This window comes from Procambarus clarkii, chromosome 47, assembly GCF_040958095.1.
Source record: "Procambarus clarkii isolate CNS0578487 chromosome 47, FALCON_Pclarkii_2.0, whole genome shotgun sequence".
NCBI lineage: Eukaryota > Metazoa > Arthropoda > Malacostraca > Decapoda > Cambaridae > Procambarus > Procambarus clarkii.
The window spans coordinates 20,356,054-20,373,927 of NC_091196.1; the positions used below are offsets into that span (position 1 = coordinate 20,356,054).

Consider the following 17,874-nt stretch of genomic DNA (forward strand, 5'->3'; position numbering starts at 1 on the left):
TGACTGACTGTCACTACGCGCGAGCCCTTGTATCTGTGCAACACAAACGGACATATATATCTCTCTCTGCAACACCGCCGTCACCACCATACCAGGCCACAACACACGGTCGTAACACAGCAACACAACCCAACCCGTCACTAAGGTGTTACTAAGCGCACATCTGGTTTAGATGACATCAGCACGGGAATTAAACATGTCAGAAGGTGCAGTATCAATTTGGATGACATCTTCCTGGTGCACGACAAACACTTCCTGGTGCACGACAAACACTTCCTGGTGCACGACAAACACACGCACACAAAACACACACCATGTCGTAGCTCTGTCCTGGTTGATACCTGGTTGATGGGGTTCTGGGAGTTCTTCTACTCCCCAAGCCCGGCCCGAGGCCAGGCTTGACTTGTGAGAGTTTGGTCCACCAGGCTGTTGCTTGGCCCGCAGGCCCACATACCCATCACAGCCCGGTTGATCCGGGCTGTGTGTCAATTTTAAGGCAGCGTCTGGGATGCTCTCGGACGTAGGTTCGAATCCTCGTCACGGCCCTTGTGTGATATGTTCATTTGATGCATCACGCTACTGTGATTTCTGTGTGTAACACACACACCAACACTGGGGGTCAGACGGCTGTGTGGACAGCGCTCGGGATTCGTAGTCCTAAGGTTCCGGGTTCGATCCCCGGCGGAGGATCGAACAAATATGCAGAGTTTCTATCCCCCTAATGCCTCCCCTTGTTCACCTAGCAGTACATAGGTACCTGGGAGTTAGACAGCTGCTACGGGCTGCTTCCTGGGAGTGTGTAACAAAAAGGAGACCTGGTCGAGGACCGGATCGCGGGAACGCTAAGTCCCGAAATCATCTCAAGATAACCAAGGAGCACAAAAGGAAGTCCAGCGTGGCGGAGGACCGGGCCGCGGGGACGCTAAGCCCCGAAATCATCTCAAGATAACCTCAAGATAACCAAGGAGCACAAAAGGAAGTCCAGCGTGGCAGAGGACCGCGGGAAACCGCCTCAGTGCTGACAGGTGACTCACAGCGCGCGCCATAGTTTCCCGCGTGGCGCAGGCACCACCACCCCCCCCCCTCTCGCCGCCACCTCTCTCTACCACCACCACCAACCACTACTCCATCATAAGTACAAGGCCGCACGCACACAGTGAAGCATAAAGCCAAAATTGAAAAAAGTACAAAGGTTTGCAACAAAATTGGTGCCAGAGCTAAGAGGGTCAAGCTACGAGGATAGGCTAATGGAACTAAATCTCACAACCTTAGAGGAAAGAAGGAACAGAGGGGATATGATCCCAACATGGAAGGTACTGAGGGGAAAGATAAGATCAACGATAGCCTCTTCACACACAGAGAGAGTAGGACAAGCGAACAAAGAAGCGCAGACGAGCCGCTGGTATGTAAGGAAGTACATATTCGTACCAAGATAATGTTATTAAAACAAGACTAAAACCAGTGCACTAAAACAGAAGCGAAAAAGAAACGGGAAAAAAGAAGGAATCCCCACCTCCCTTTAAAACTTTGACCCAAATATAACAGTAACAAGGTTATAGCCAATAACCGAACTCAGTTACGGGCTCACCATAGCCCGTGCTACATGGACACTTCGTTCTGAGTAGCTAAATCTAAAACAACAACGACAACAACATCGTACCCAGTACGGGTGGCCAACAAGAGCAGTGCAAAGTTGTGGAAAGCCACCTCTATCCACAACTTGTGGGAAGCCACCTCTATCCATAACTTGTGGGAAGCCACCGCTATCCACAACTTGTGGGAAGCCACCGCTATCCACAACTTGTGGGAAGCCACCGCTATCCACAACTTGTGGGAAGCCACCTCTATCCACAAGTTGTGGAAGCCACCTCTATCCACAACTTGTGGGAAGCCACCGCTATCCACAACTTGTGGGAAGCCACCTCTATCCACAACTTGTGGGAAGCCACCTCTATCCACAACTTGTGGGAAGCCACCTCTATCCACAAGTTGTGGAAGCCACCTCTATCCACAACTTGTGGGAAGCCACCTCTATCCTATCTATATCCCAAATCGTGAAAAAAGTTGTTATACAACAGGTGTATCAGGACAAGTAGATAAGTAGATAGATAGTGTGGTAGGCAAATCAAGTAGGAAATGACTGGTAGTCTATGACTGAAGACGACTGAAGCGGAAAAAAGGTGTTACAAAGAGCACTGGAGCTGCTAAGGTGTTCTGGGTGGAGGCCTAGATAGGCAGGTAGGCGCGACGCTCTCTAATAAACAGGGAAGCATTTCCAACCATTTTCCTTCCAACTTTTCTCCACACACACACACACACACACACACACACACACACACACACACACACACACACACACACACACCCATCTCACGGCATAAGACAAAGACACACACACACACCCTTACAACACCAGACAAAGCCTCTCTTACAAACAACAACAACAAGGCGAGTACACGCACGCACGCACGCACGCACACACACACACACACACAAACACGCACACACACGCGCGCGCACACACAGGTACTTGCAGCCGAGTGGGCAGCGCTCTTGGCTCGTAGTTCTAAGGAGTCTAGTCCGATTCCAGATCCAGGCAGAAACAAATGTGCAGTTCCGTTCACCTGATGCCTCTATTCACCTAGCAGTAAATAGGTACCCTGGGGAGGGGGGGGGGGGTTAGACAGCTGCCACGGGTTGCATCCTGGAGATGTGAATGTATGTGAGAGAGATACGTAGTAGATATGATAGATGAAACACAGGCTAAGGAGTACCTTAGACAAAGAGAGAGAGATAAAGAGAGACAAACGTGGACACAAACCAGGCAAGACAAGGTGAGGACAAAGGCAGCAGGTGGCGTAGGGGCTATAAGACTAGCCCCCCCCCCTCAACTCTAGCCCCCCTCCCCCACCTGGCTTTGTTGACGTTCAGACCCTACCTCCCTCCTCCTCCTCTTCTTCTAGACAGGATGTCCCTTCTACTTTCTTTCCTCGTCTCTTAGTGGTGAACAACTGTACCTCCTCCGTCTGGGAGTGGCTTAAGCATGGCTTTGTCATACGTTGAGCAACGGTTATCGCTCCATAGGTCACATCACGGTAAAGTTCACGGTTTTTTGGGGGCGTTCCTCTCGTTATGTACCCGGCTGTGCCCGGGGTTTCTCCCTATTTCCCCTTCTTTTCTCTCAATCTCTTCCCCCCCCCCCTTCACCTTCACCCAACATCCCCCTCTCTCTCACCTCTCTTCCATGTCGAACTTTCTCCCTCTCTCTCTCTCTCTCCTTCACACACTATCTCCCCCACACCCCCCCACACACACATCCTTCACCAGTTAAGGTCAGCTGGGGTTGCTTAAGAACGACCGTCGATGATGTCGTTCACCTCCTGCACATCCCCGAGCTCCCCTGAGCCCCGGGATTGGAAGGATTGGGTAGGGTGGAACCGGTCGTCCCTTATAGTAGCCCTCGAGACGCGTGGCGCCAGTCTTTTGGATTGGCGCGTCCACGGACACCGTCCTCACATCAGCTATTGGTACAGATCATGGTTCCGAAGAGCCTCCACTTACGGGCTCACCATAGCCCGTGCTACTTGGAAATTAAGTTTCGGTAGCTGAATGTAAAACCACCGAGTATGGAGTCATGGCCAAGCATATGCACTGTTGGGGCGCTGGGGGCCACTCGAGAGCAACATGGGACGCCTATGTTCCAGCAAATAGTTTTGCGACATGTGCTACGATATGTGGCCCTCGACGATGTCTCTCTCTACGATCAGTGCCTCTACGATATGTACCTCTACGGTACATATCGAAGGGAGCCGGTCGGCCGAGCGGACAGCACGCTGGACTTGTGATCCTGTGGTCCTGGGTTCGATCCCTTGCGCCGGCGAGAAACAATGGGCAGAGTTTCTTTCACCCTATGCCCCTGTTACCTAGCAGTAAAATACGTACCTGGGTGTTAGTCAGCTGTCACGGGCTGCTTCCTGGGGGTGGAGGCCTGGTCGAGGACCGGGCCGCGAGGACACTAAAAAGTCCCGAAATCATCTCAAGATAACCTCAAGATAACGGTACATGGCTCTTAAGTATATGCGTCTATGCTATGTCGCTTTACGATATGCATTCTCTTGGAGACTTTCCAGAATGAGTGAAACTGTGTCAAACTCCGGAATGGATATTTATAGTTTTATTACCGAGTGCAAAACTATGAGTGTGTGGCAAGCAGACTGGAGGCACTCGGCACATTACTGTGAGGGGCCGCGGCTCCCCTTCAGGGGTAGGTGGGTGGGTGAGGGGTTCTTAGGGGGCTGGGTGAGGGGTTCTTAAGGGGGTGGGTGAGGGGTTCTTAGGGGGGGGGGTTACTCACCTAGTTGTGCTTGCGGGGGTTGAGCTCTGGCTCTTTGGTCCCGCCTCTCAACCGTCAATCAACTGGTGTACAGGTTCCTGAGCCAACTGGGCTCTATCATATCTACACTTGAAACTGTGTATGGTGTCAGCCTCCACCACATCACTGCCTAATGCATTCCATTTGTTAACTACTCTGACACTAAAAAAGTTTTTTCTAACGTCTCTGTGGCTCATTTGGGTCCTCAGTTTCCACCTGTGTCCCCTTGTTCGAGTACTCCCCCGTGTTAAATAATCCACCCTTGTCTACTATGTCAATTCCCCTGATAATTTAGTATGTGGCGATCATGTCTCCGTGAGCTCTTCTGTCTTCCAGCGACGTGAGGTGCAATTTACTCAAGCCTTTTTTTGTGAGTGAGTGAGTGAGTGAGAGTGAAAGAGTGAGAGAGAGAGAGAGAGGGGGGGGTGGGAGGGAGCGGTGGTTGGAGGGAGGAGGGGAGGGAGGGGTGGTTGGAGGGAGGAGGGGAGGGAGGAGGGGGGGAGGGAGGAGGGGGAGGGAGGAGGGGGGATGGAGGAGGGGGGGAGGGAGGAGGGGAGGGGAGGGAGGGAGGAGGAGGGGGAGGGAAGGAGGAGGGGGGGAGGGAGGGAGGAGGGGGAAGGGGGAAGGAGGGGTTGGGCCACCACTAAGCAACAGTAACAACCTGTCAAACTGTCATTCAACAAAGAGGCAACAGCAGCAGCCTGCAGAGCGCCCTTGGTCCTCCCGCGGTCAACACGCTGACAACTGGTGAGCGCTTCTCACGCCAAGCGTCACCACCCCTGCCAGACAAGTTCTCCTCACACTGACATGAGGGACAGTAGGTAGGGAAGGAGGAGAAGGGGAGAGGGAGGAGAGGAAGGTAGGGGAGAGGGAGGTAGGGGAGAGGGAGGTAGGGGAGAGGAAGGAAGAGGAGGAGGAGAGGGGAAGGAGGGGAGTATGAAGGGGAAGGAGGGGAGTATGAAGGGGAAGAAGAGGGGTGTGGAAGTAAGAGAAGAAGAGAGGAAAGAGGAAAGGGGAAGGAGCAAACCAACATTAAGAATGAAGAGCACTCTCATCTAGTCCTATACTCCAGTAACTGGAAGTGGGGAACCAGACCAAACACACACACACACACACCGCCGGAAAATCAACACGTGGCCAGTTAACGGCAGCTCCCGTTATGTGTGGCCACTTTCTCCCAATTCTCATTACTTTACACTTCTCGGTTTTGAACTTCAGCAGCCATCTCTCCATAAATCTCTCTCTCTAGCGCGCGCGTACGTGTATGTCGGGTGAGAAGGACAGTTTCGAGTGTTCCACAGCAGCATCACCAGAGCAGCAACATCAAGTAGCAGCAGTAGTAGCAGCAGTAGTAGCAGTAGCAGCAGTAGTAGCAGCAGTAGTAGCAGTAGTAGCAGTAGCAGCAGTAGCAGCAGTAGCAGCAGTAGCAGCAGCAGCAGCAGCAGCAGCAGCAGCAGCAGCAGTCCCCCAGCCACCAGCGGAGATATACGAGGTCCACGAGGGGGACAAAAGTCACCACCAGCTTGTCACCATGAGAGTTACTCTGCAGCCCAAGAGCGCATGGCGCCTACCACTCCCACCCAGATGGCTCCACAGGTTAACTGGTGATCCAGGTACTGGTGTCTAAGTGGTGAGGGGGGTGAGTGCTTGGTGATGACGGGGGAGGAGAAGAGCCTGGTGGTGCATCACCTCACCAAATACCGCTAACATAAGAGACCTTACCTGCCCTCACGCGTGCACAACCTCATCATACTGGGATAAGACTTGTCTTCCTTGACCCCTTCTCCTTCTCTCTCCCTTCATTCCCTTATCCTTCCCCTTGTCCCCTCTCCCCCTTTTTGGAATGGGGAGGCGGTAAGCAATGATAAAAGAGAGGAACAGAAGGAAATAATCAAGACATGTGGAACACAACGAGTTATGATAGCAGACGAGGTCTCCATCTTGGTGACCCTATGTATGGGTGTTTGGTAGCTTGCTCTCTCTTACCAGGGAGCTGCCAGCGTTTGTAAGGGTGTTCATTGTATGCATTTCAACACATGTCTATGGATGGATGTTATGAAACATTCATAATTACACACTCGCATGCTCATGTATACTTTTTTTGCTGTTGTGTTTGGAGAACCTATCCCTTTAGTTCCAAGCTCTTGAGCCATCAGTTGTGGGAGTTGGGCGTCCCTTCTTGAAGAACTCTTCTAGTATTGAGTTTTCTAACATTTTAATTTTTGTGTATTTTTGCCCCGAGGGGCAAGTTTATTGGATTTTGATTGTTGCCCCCGAAGGCGGCTAGTTTATTGTGCACCCCATACTCATCCTGTGAGCGGTAGCGCAAAAGCATTACAGAGGGCACAAAAGGTCTTTATCAGACCTCATCTTAGATTATTACATAAACCATTTCTTCTATCCTTCACACCTTATAGTTACAATGTCAGCTAGTTACAGAGAAAGTGCTATTACAAGAGCTACATATTTACAGTAAGTCATCATACATTAATGGTAGGTCTTATCGCTGTTTATTGGATAGCGCCACTCATCCTGAGAGTGAACGTACCGCCATAGCAGCATGTACAACACTCCCCAATAGGAAGAAAACCCGCTAGGTTGTTCATCCTGTCACTTGTACCCAGACACTAGCAGGGACTTGCTTAACTGTCTCAAGGGAACAGCTTCTCCAACAAGAAGATTAACATTCGTCAACCCTTAAATTCTTACGTTATCTTGCGGGTGCAAAATGAGGGAATCTTTGAATAACGGCGAATACTGGTTAAATTTCCTATTAACCTTGAGTCCCAGTAGGCTGCCTACATTCCAATGTTGGATTAACTGAGGTTGTCAATGATAATGTTCACTGGATGTATTTCTGAAAAAGTGTATTATCTGGATCTTTTGTTTATTGGTAAGCATTTCCATTGATGTTCAAGGGTGTTAATGAATGTCATCTGTCTCCAAAAGCACACCATCTTTCATCCAACCGTATGATCCTCCTCAAGGATCATACGGTTACCTCATACGATCATTACCTCCTCAAGGCTTCTCCCTCCTGCCCCACGTCCTTCAGGGGTCGAATCCTTCCCCTCCGCCCCCACACATGGCTCACGTTCTCTACCCCCAACAGAGGATGGGAGCGACAGGACTGAAGCAGAGGGACACTCCTGGCGACCTTCACACACATAGCTGCCGGATCTTCTCCTCACGAATAATGCCGTCATCTCCTCACAATCTACCAAGTCTTCCGTGACACCGCGAGCCATAGTCCTCTCATTACAGATCACGTGATATGTGTGGCAGAGACACCGAGGGGGGGGGGGGGACACAGCTCGTGCCAGAGACAGAGGAGGACACAGATCGTGCCAGAGATAGAGGGGGACACAGATCGTGCCAAAGACAGAGGGGGGGACACAGCTGGTGCCAGAGCAAGAGAGGGGGAGACACAGCTGGTCCCAGAGACGGAGAGGGGGACACAGCTCGTGCCAAAGACAGAGAGGGGGACACAGCTGGTCCCAGAGACGGAGAGGGGGACACAGATCGTGCCAAAGACAGAGAGGGGGACACAGCTGGTCCCAGAGACGGAGAGGGGAACACAGATCGTGCCAAAGACAGAGAGGGGGACACAGCTGGTCCCAGAGACGGAGAGGGGAACACAGATCGTGCCAAAGACAGAGAGGGGGACACAGCTGGTCCCAGAGACGGAGAGGGAGACACAGATCGTGCGAATCTTCCTTACTAATTCTTCCCCGACACCAGGGGGGGGGGGGGGGTAAATGTAACTTGTAAAGAATACAAGTTACATTTACCTTTGCGTGGTTTCGAGGATCCAGATCCCCACATCTCTTGACAGTGCCAAAGACAGAGAGGGGGACACAGCTGGTCCCAGAGACGGAGAGGGGGACACAGATCGTGCCAAAGACAGAGAGGGGGACACAGCTGGTCCCAGAGACGGAGAGGGGAACACAGATCGTGCCAAAGACAGAGAGGGGGACACAGCTGGTCCCAGAGACGGAGAGGGGAACACAGATCGTGCCAAAGACAGAGAGGGGGACACAGCTGGTCCCAGAGACGGAGAGGGAGACACAGATCGTGCGAACCTTCCTTACTAATTCTTCCCCGACACCAGGGGGGGGGGGTAAATGTAACTTGTAAAGAATACAAGTTACATTTACCTTTGCGTGGTTTCGAGGATCCAGATCCCCACATCTCTTGACCACACCAGGCCTCCTGGTTGCTGGTGTGGCCAACCAGGCTCTTTGCCACACCAATCACCAGGACAACTTAAAAAATTATATATGGTTGACTAAGAACAGCCAAACAGAGGGGTGGCTGTTGTGCAACAGTTTAGCTGTTTATATGGAAAGTTATATATCTGGTATTTAAAGAATCATCTTGAGACACCTTCAACGTTACGTCACAACGTTACGTTACAGATGAAACAACTCGTCTTCTCGTCTAATACGTCACAGCGTTACAGATGAAACAACTCGTCTTCTCGTCTAATACGTCACAGCATTTCTAACGGAACTGACCAAGCCGTTTAAAAATGCGACGCATTAGTCAATAATAAGACACCGTAAAATTGACGTTTTCTGCGCATCAGCCTCGATATAGGTTAGGCGGGTTGCCAGGGTTCCATACACGTGTTTGGTTAGGCAAAACCGTCGCATTTTTGACGGAGTGGCTGCGGGGTGACACGCGCCAAGGTGGGGGGGGGGGGGTAAGGCACACCCATGGGCTCTATATTCACCCCCCCCCCTTCTCCATACTTGACCAACGTCAAATTTGAAGTGGTTTTGGCCTAACCTCAGGCGCTCCCGCCTTGGCTATACCCCCTCCTTAGCGAGCCTCGCCTCCCCCCCCCCTGCTCCCCCTCACTAACGAGCCTACCCCCCTGCACCCCCTCACTAACGAGCCTACCCCCCTGCACCCCCCTCACTAACGAGCCTACCCCCCTGCTCCCCCTCACTAACGACCCTACCCCCTGCTCCCCCTCACTAACGAGCCTACCCCCCTGCTCCCCCTCACTAACGAGCCTACCCCCCTGCTCCCCCTCACTAACGAGCCTACCCCCCTGCTCCCCCTCACTAACGACCCTACCCCCTGCTCCCCCTCACTAACGAGCCTACCCCCCTGCTCCCCCTCACTAACGAGCCTACCCCCCTGCTCCCCCTCACTAACGAGCCTACCCCCCTGCTCCCCCTCACTAACGAGCCTACCCCCCTGCTCCCCCTCACTAACGAGCCTACCCCCCTGCTCCCCCTCACTAACGAGCCTCCCCCCCTGCACCCCCTCACTAACGAGCCTCCCCCCCTGCTCCCCCTCACTAACGACCCTACCCCCTGCTCCCCCTCACTAACGAGCCTACCCCCCTGCTCCCCCTCACTAACGAGCCTCCCCCCCTGCCCCCCCTCACTAACGAGCCTCCCCCCCTGCACCCCCTCACTAACGAGCCTCCCCCCCTGCCCCCCCTCACTAACGAGCCACGCCACCAGTGTTCGCAACTCATTAGTCTCCATCATTTGACCCTTACATCCCTAAAAAAAAAAAAATCCATAAAACAAAATATGGCCCAAGAGTTAATGAGTCCCCCAGAAGTGGAGGCTTGACCCCCCCCCTGAAGCCACCCCAGAGAGAGAACAAGACTAAAAGCCACACACACACAGTCTTCGTCACCCCGAGGACCGGGCCGCGGGGACACTAAGCCCCGAAATAATCTCAAGAAGAACCTCCTACGAACAAAAAATAAAAATGGCCAAACAGGTGACGCCTGATGGGTCAAAACAATGCCACAGTGGAGCGGGCTCCACCTCTCCTTAGAGGGGGGGGGGGGGGTTGTGTCAGTCATATGACAGGACGTGCAGATGGGGGGACCGGGGGGGGGGGGGCTGAAGATGAGGAGGCGCGGGGAGTGGGGGGGGGGGTTGTAGAGATGGGAACGCACGCACTCACACTCAACTCACGCACTCACACTCATTCGCCAGCACACACCCACACAGTCATTATGAATGTTGAGTCAACGCATTAGACTCAACCAGGGGATGGAAAAGCGGGGACCAAAAGCCGGCGCCTGACCCTGCAGGCACCACTAGCTGACCGCGCGCGCGCGCACAACGCACAGAAAGCAAAAAAAAGGGGTAAAAAAAGTGTTAAATCAATGTAAAAGCAAATACAAGGAGAAACAAAGTGGTCAGTAACCCCCCCCCCCCAACGACGTCAGTCGAACGACAGTTTGAAAGGCGAGAGCCCGAGAGCTGGAGCTCAGTCCTATATAAGGTCACACCCCAAACACACACACACACACACACACACACTTTTTACGGGCTCACCATAGCCTGTGCTACATGGACACTTCATTCTGAATAGTTCAAGCTAAAGCAACACACACACACACAAACCTAGTCAACATCTCCAAGAACATATCCTTGCACCTTATACCTCTTGTCACCCAGTAGTGCATAAGTAAGTTAGGCCTTTATTAAGGAATCCAAAAATATGTATATTCTATAGAATCCAAGACGAACGTTCACACGGAGGACTATAAATAAATTAAGAGAACATTTTCTCAAGTTTAACCACAAAAAACAACGTTTCTTCTCACTGCCAACTTTAATAAGAGATTAAAAAGTATAAATGACGACCTGCACGTAAAGTTGATTTATAAGTTGGGGACAATGTGAAGTGCACATGGGAGACATCTCCCGTCACGCAGGGTGCAGTCGCACCTCCACAGATCTCCAGTATCAGCTCTTGATACTGGTAATGGCTCAAAAGGGCCACCACTTACGGGCTATTCATGCCCGTGCCACCTTTTGGGCGGCTTAATCTTCATCAATCAATCAATCGTGAAGTACAACTATATTGACGCGCACAATGGACTTGTTTACGTTCAACTCTCAAAACAATGCAGGTGGTGCCATCACTCTCTCAGGTCCAAAGCACACACACACACACACACACACACACACACACACACACACCTGTCAACTAACAAGACACCTCATGTTGGCCAGCACAAATAAACAAACATTTTGGATCCCAACTCCTTCCTGCTTAAGTTCTCGGTAGACTAAATATATATATTCGCACACACTTGCTCTGTGTGTGTGTGTGTGGGGGGGGGGGGAGGTGGGGGACACAGACTCCTGCCCAACCGCTGCCCCCCTCACCAAGATGATTACGGCTGTCCATGTTGCCAGGCATGCAACAGATGCAACTCCGCCACTAACACACTCTTCTCATACTGCAATCATTAAACCACGACCCCGTCTAGACTAAGTCACCAGCACCACACGACCAAACCACGACCTTGCTACGACCTCCGAACAGGTCGTAACGCCCTCTAACAAGATGTAACAACTTGGTAACATGTTGTAACAAGGTATTAACATGGACCGTTGAGTTGTGTGTGTGTGTGTGTGTGTGTGTGTGTGTGTGTGTGTGTGTGTGTGTGTGTGTGTGTGTGTGTGTGTGTGTGTGTGTGTGTGTGTGTGTAAGGGAGACAGGTGAGCGCCATTCCCCCCGCCTGTCCCATCTCAAATCCTAATCCAGCTCCCTTCCAAGTTCTGTATAGTCGTAATGGCTTGGCGCTTTCCCCCTGAATACGAGAGGTCATCAACTGGTTGGCACCAAGGTCGGGGTCACCCTGGCCCTCTCCTCCTACGCCGCGGTGCCTGCCAAATTCTCCATAGCCATGACCCTGGGAACTCTCTTAAATATACTAATGTAACCCCTCCCCCCCTGTACCTCTTCCCGTTTTCTCTCCAACAACAACACGTCGCTGTAGACACGTGGTACTCAATTATATAATAATAATAATAGTTTATTCAGGAAAGAGTACAAGCTACAGCATTAGTTACAAACAGAATGTAGATGCTCTCGGACGCAGGTTCGAATCCTCGTCACGGCCCTTGTGGATTTGTTCATTTGATGCATCACGCAATTGTGATTTCTGTATGTAATGAACCAGAATGTAGGATTTGATTGACCTGTAGAGTATCTTGAAACAGCAGTATCTATATTTTGTTTTAGTTAGTTTTGATTTGTTTAACTAAGGCAATTAGTTCTATTAAGAGTTTATTTTTCTAACGCCACCAAAGGTTTTGTTGTATCTGTCAGTGATGCAGTTTTATGCTGTAGGTGATGGGGCCTCGGTAGCCTGGTGGATAGCGCGCAGGACTCGTAATTCTGTGGCGCGGGTTCGATTCCCGCACGAGGCAGAAACAAATGAGCAAAGTTTCTTTCACCCTGAATGCCCCTGCTACCTAGCAGTAAAATAGGTACCTGGGTGTTAGTCAGCTGTCACGGGCTGCTTCCTGGGGGTGGAGGCCTGGTCGAGGACCGGGCCGCGGGGACACTAAAGCCCCGAAATCATCTCAAGATAACCTCAAGATGTATAAAGTGCTGGAATAGGCACTTTCGATGACCGCTAAGTTGACGTGTTTGCATCATACTTAACGTATATTTAATGAATTAAATTAATTAATAACAATTAAGTGAAAATTCTTAAAAAGTGGAAAAACGGCAAAAAATTGCGTAAAACGGCAAAATTTGCATCATATTTATCGTATATTTAATGAATTAATAACAAAATGAAAATTCTTAAAGAGAGGAAAAACGGCAAAATATTGCGTAAATCGTTGATATTTGGTTTAAATCACATAAAGGAAATAATTAACTACTGCCCAACTTGACGGCCGAGCTGAAGGACGAAGAATATTGGATTGGAAGACTGAATGTTGCCCCCAGACAAGAATTTATAAATTATTTTAAACTGCAGAAGGCCTATATTAGGCCCGAGCGAGGCAGCCCCCCCACCCCCCCCTGATCATTCCTTAACCACATCCACACGTATAGCGATCTCAAATGTGGCAATTCGCGTTTTCTATGACATTCCTATATTTATATATATATATATATATATATATATATATATATATATATATATATATATATATATATATATATATATATATATGACAATGTCAGACCACGGAGGAAAAATGAAACAGGAATTTCCTTAAGTACTTTCGTATATTAAATACATCTTCAAAAGGTCAACCTTCTGAAGATGAATAAATACAACCTTCTGAAGATGTATTTAATATACGAAAGTACTTAAGGAAATTCCTGTTTCATTTTTCCTCCGTGGTCTGACATTGTCACATTCTTAATCACGTGTTTATTTTCGTGATATACACACACACATTATATATATATATATATATATATATATATATATATATATATATATATATATATATATATATATATATATATATATATATATATATATATATATATATATATATATATATTATAATTCAAGCAGAATTCTCAGCCTTGCCAACGTGACGTGATAACTGTCATTTACAACAATGACTTACAGGTAATTACAGTTGTGCTGTAGCCAGCAGTAAGGTGCTAGTGTGCTGCTTGAGAACAAGGGTGACCTTGGTGAGTCATGTGCTGTCACCCGGTAGCATGTTGTGTCAAGTGTGACACCACCAAGTAAGCTGATATTAGGGGTTACACAATCAACCAGGTGTAAGCACAATCACCCAAGTGTCACACAATCAACCAGGTACCACACATGAGCCAAGTGAGAAAACAAAAAATTATAAGTGAGGAATACTTACATAAATTCCTCCCCCCCCCCTCCCCCCCCTAAAACCACACAAGGTAACTACACAGCTGACCGCGCGGTCCAGAGTACAAGATGACGTCACGGGGTCCCCCTAACCCTGAACTCCTCCCTTCCGGAAAAAAAACTCTCTCAAGGCGTGATATTTACACCCCCCCCCCTTCCCTGAGACTCGTATACGTGTATATGAATGAGTAGCGTATCGGAGACCATTCTTGCGGGCTCACCATAGCCCGTGCTACATGGACATTTCGTTCTGAGTAGCTAAATCAACTGTCGGAGATGCAGGAGTGGAGCGCAAGGACCCCGCAAGACACACCCCTTAGGGGCCCAGGATACGCCAAGCATTTATACTTAAACCACATACGAAACCTCTGCATCTTCAGCCAATCCTAGCGGCTTTGTTGACCTTTTATTGAGCAGTTCACGAGCTCCGGAACACTACGAGGTTCTTGATAACGATAATAACCTTGCAGTGTGAAGGTTTTAACCTCGTAAAGTTTTCTAGAAAAATATAAACAGAGCCGCCATATTTAAAGGAGAAATCTTTGGGACAATATAGGTGATAGACCCTCTTGTTGGTGGTGAAGATTCAGCTCCTGGGAACCAAAAGTTGTAAGTAGCACGGGCTATGGTGAGCCCGTAGGCCCTGTTGCAGGGGCTGAGAAGGGGCGACCCAGGAGCTAATGAACGACCTAAACCCATGAATAAGACACATGAACAGAAACACAATGCGCAGCAACAACAACAACAACAAAAAAACGTAGCAAATTCTACGAATATCACGTTGCAAAAGAGTTATGGAAGGTTTGCAAATCAATGCCAAACACCGCCGCCATCTTGCAAAGTCATGTGACGTGAAAACAGTGACACGTGCGCACGCTCGAGCGCGCCATAAATCCTCCTCCCGACATAAGGGGGCAAGCCAGGCGGGGGATTCCAACCCGGATTGGCAAGATACAATACGCTTGCCAACGCACACTCGCGGGCGCCAATCGCGGGCGCCATTCGCGGGCGCCAATCGCGGGCGCCATTCGCGGGCGCCAATCGCGGGCGCCATTCGCGGGCGCCAATCGCGGGCGCCAATCGCGGGCGCCAATCGCGGGCGCCAATCGCGGGCGCCATTCGCGGGCGCCATTCGCGGGCGCCAATCGCGTCCTGCCACTCAGAGCGAAACGTGCACTCGTCAGGCTGTGACGACATTCGTCACGTCGTGTCTGTAACAGCTGACGTAACCATCGCGCAAGCTTTTATGTTATGGTACAAATCCTTATTGTTAGTCCAAATGTTGTAATGTTTATTGCTAGTCCAAGTGTTGTAATGTTCATTGTTAGTACAAACACACAGAATTTGGGTAGTTTTGCCAACACACAGATCCAGGTCTTACAAAAAAGAGAGAGAGAGAGAGAGAAGAGAGAGAGAGAGAGAGAGAGAGAGAGAGAGAGAGAGAGAGAGAGAGAGAGAGAGAGAGAGAGAGAGAGAGAGAGAGAGAGAGAGAGAGAGAGAGAGAGAGAGAGAGAGAGAGAGAGAGAGAGAGAGAGAGAGAGAGAGAGAGAGAGAGAGAGAGAGAGAGAGAGAGAGAGAGAGAGAGAGAGAGAGAGAGAGAGAGAGAGAGAGAGAGAGAGAGAGAGAGAGAGAGAGAGAGAGAGAGAGAGAGAGAGAGAGAGAGAGAGAGAGAGAGAGAGAGAGAGAGAGAGAGAGAGAGAGAGAGAGAGAGAGAGAGAGAGAGAGAGAGAGAGAGAGAGAGAGAGAGAGAGAGAGAGAGAGAGAGAGAGAGAGAGAGAGAGAGAGAGAGAGAGAGAGAGAGAGAGAGAGAGAGAGAGAGAGGAGAGAGAGAGAGAGAGAGAGAGAGAGAGAGAGAGAGAGAGAGAGAGAGAGAGAGAGAGAGAGAGAGAGAGAGAGAGAGAGAGAGAGAGAGAGAGAGAGAGAGAGAGAGAGAGAGAGAGAGAGAGAGAGAGAGAGAGAGAGAGAGAGACACAGACACAGACACACAACCAAGCCCACATGATTCGCAAATCACCCCTCTTTGCCCAAGCGAATCATTTATGTTTTTAAGCTTTATAATTACCCTGCTCGCGGTCTTCAGCTCGTCCTCAACACCGACAAACGTAACAATCTGAAGTACTTTTCGCCTCACCAGAAGCGTCAACATTACGGTCCTTTCAATTTAAATAAAGTAACGGTTATTTAACGGCCGGAGAGGAAGGAAACAGAGAGTCAAGGGGGAGTTCCAGCGAACACTATAACAGAAATGCCGTAGCCCAGGAGCTCAAGTCCGACTGGCAACCACACTAACGTGACCAAAGAGACAATTAACGTATGAACAAGACCCACACCAGCGGGCCGCGAGAGAGAGACCCTGGGGGAGAGAGATAACCCACTCAAAGCTGTTTACTTCCTGCATTTTAACAGCTGCCCTACAAGGGGAGGGTTGAGGGCACCTCACACCCCAGACCCAGCCAATCTTCCCGAGCAATACCATCTACCGATATAGCACGGCGAGCGCGCGCGCACACAGGCAGGATTTTATGGGCATTGCGTTTCAATTACACACACACACATATAATATATATATATATATATATATATATATATATATATATATATATATATATATATATATATATATATATATATATATATATATATATATATATATATTATATATACACACATATATATACCTGGAGCTTTGCAATTACTTCATTACCTCTCGTGTTCTTGAGGATATCCTCATAATGCACCCAAAAATTTGTCAGTGCAGGCTACAGGCCCTGTATGACTAACCACCCTGCGAGTTAGTTAGTTAGTTTAGTTCATTTATTATGCACCCCATACCCATCTTGTGGGCGGTAGTGGAAAGGGTTACAGAGGCACATAATGGGTTCAGGGACTGAACCCCACAATTCATTTAGCTAAGCAAGTTACAATCTTGATGAGCTAGTTACAAAATTCAGTATAAGTCGTCACATCAACAATGGGTTCGAGATCGACCTCAAGTGCAGGTTCTAAATTAAGCATGCGAGATGGGGATTTTTAGCATCACGTAGCTAGTTGACACACACTGTACTCCCCTTCATATAATCTAGGGCAGCTGCCCAAATGCACATGTACCTAAATATCTTAATAAAACTCATCATTTATAACTTCACTTCCCTCAAGGAATGTGTTTAAGAAATGACGGTTGCACCTTTCAGAAGGTTTGCAACTCTTCAACATCACATTTTCTCAAAGTCGTTGCAAAGGAACTTATGTAAAAATTACCACTAGTAGAAATACTGAAACCACGCGAGGGCATCTCAGTTGAGCCAGCGGTGCTCCATGCGAGTCCAGGAGTGCAAGTTTGATCCCATCGCGTGACCGCCCCAACCAACATTTCCTCACAGATGCATCACGTTATCGTGATTTCAACGTGCATTATCAATAGCGGGGCGGCGAGTGCTTCATCACTTCCCTTCAGTACCGCTTGGTCTATATCACACCAGTTGCTATACCTGCTTCCACCACCAGTGTGATATAGACCACTGGGTCTATATCACACCAGTTGCTATACCTGCTTCCTTTCTTGTGTTGATACAGCGATGCCACTCATCCTTCTGTTTGGCTAAACATCATTTCCTGTGTTCTCGAACTGTAGAGCATTTCTTGAAGCTGTTGGGCATTTCTCGAAGCTGTTGGGCATTTCTCGAAGCTGTTGGGCATTTCTCGAAGCTGTTGGGCATTTCTCGAAGCTGTTGGGCATTTCTCGAAGCTGTTGGGCATTTCTCGAAGCTGTTGGGCATTTCTCGAAGCTGTTGGGCATTTCTCGAAGCTGTTGGGCATTTCTCGAAGCTGTTGGGCATTTCTCGAAGCTGTCGGGCATTTCTCGAAGCTG

The 17,874-nt window shown here is 49.4% G+C and overlaps 1 protein-coding gene and 1 non-coding gene across 3 annotated transcripts in view; one reads left to right on the forward strand and one right to left on the reverse strand.

The window, feature by feature from the left end:
- ssh (Protein phosphatase Slingshot) overlaps positions 1 to 17,874 on the reverse strand; it is a 165,692-nt gene that overhangs the window by 109,634 nt on the left and 38,184 nt on the right. The window lies entirely within an intron of this gene.
- On the forward strand, positions 12,505 to 12,576 carry TRNAT-CGU (transfer RNA threonine (anticodon CGU)). The gene has a single exon. It is a non-coding gene; the product is annotated as a tRNA-Thr (tRNA).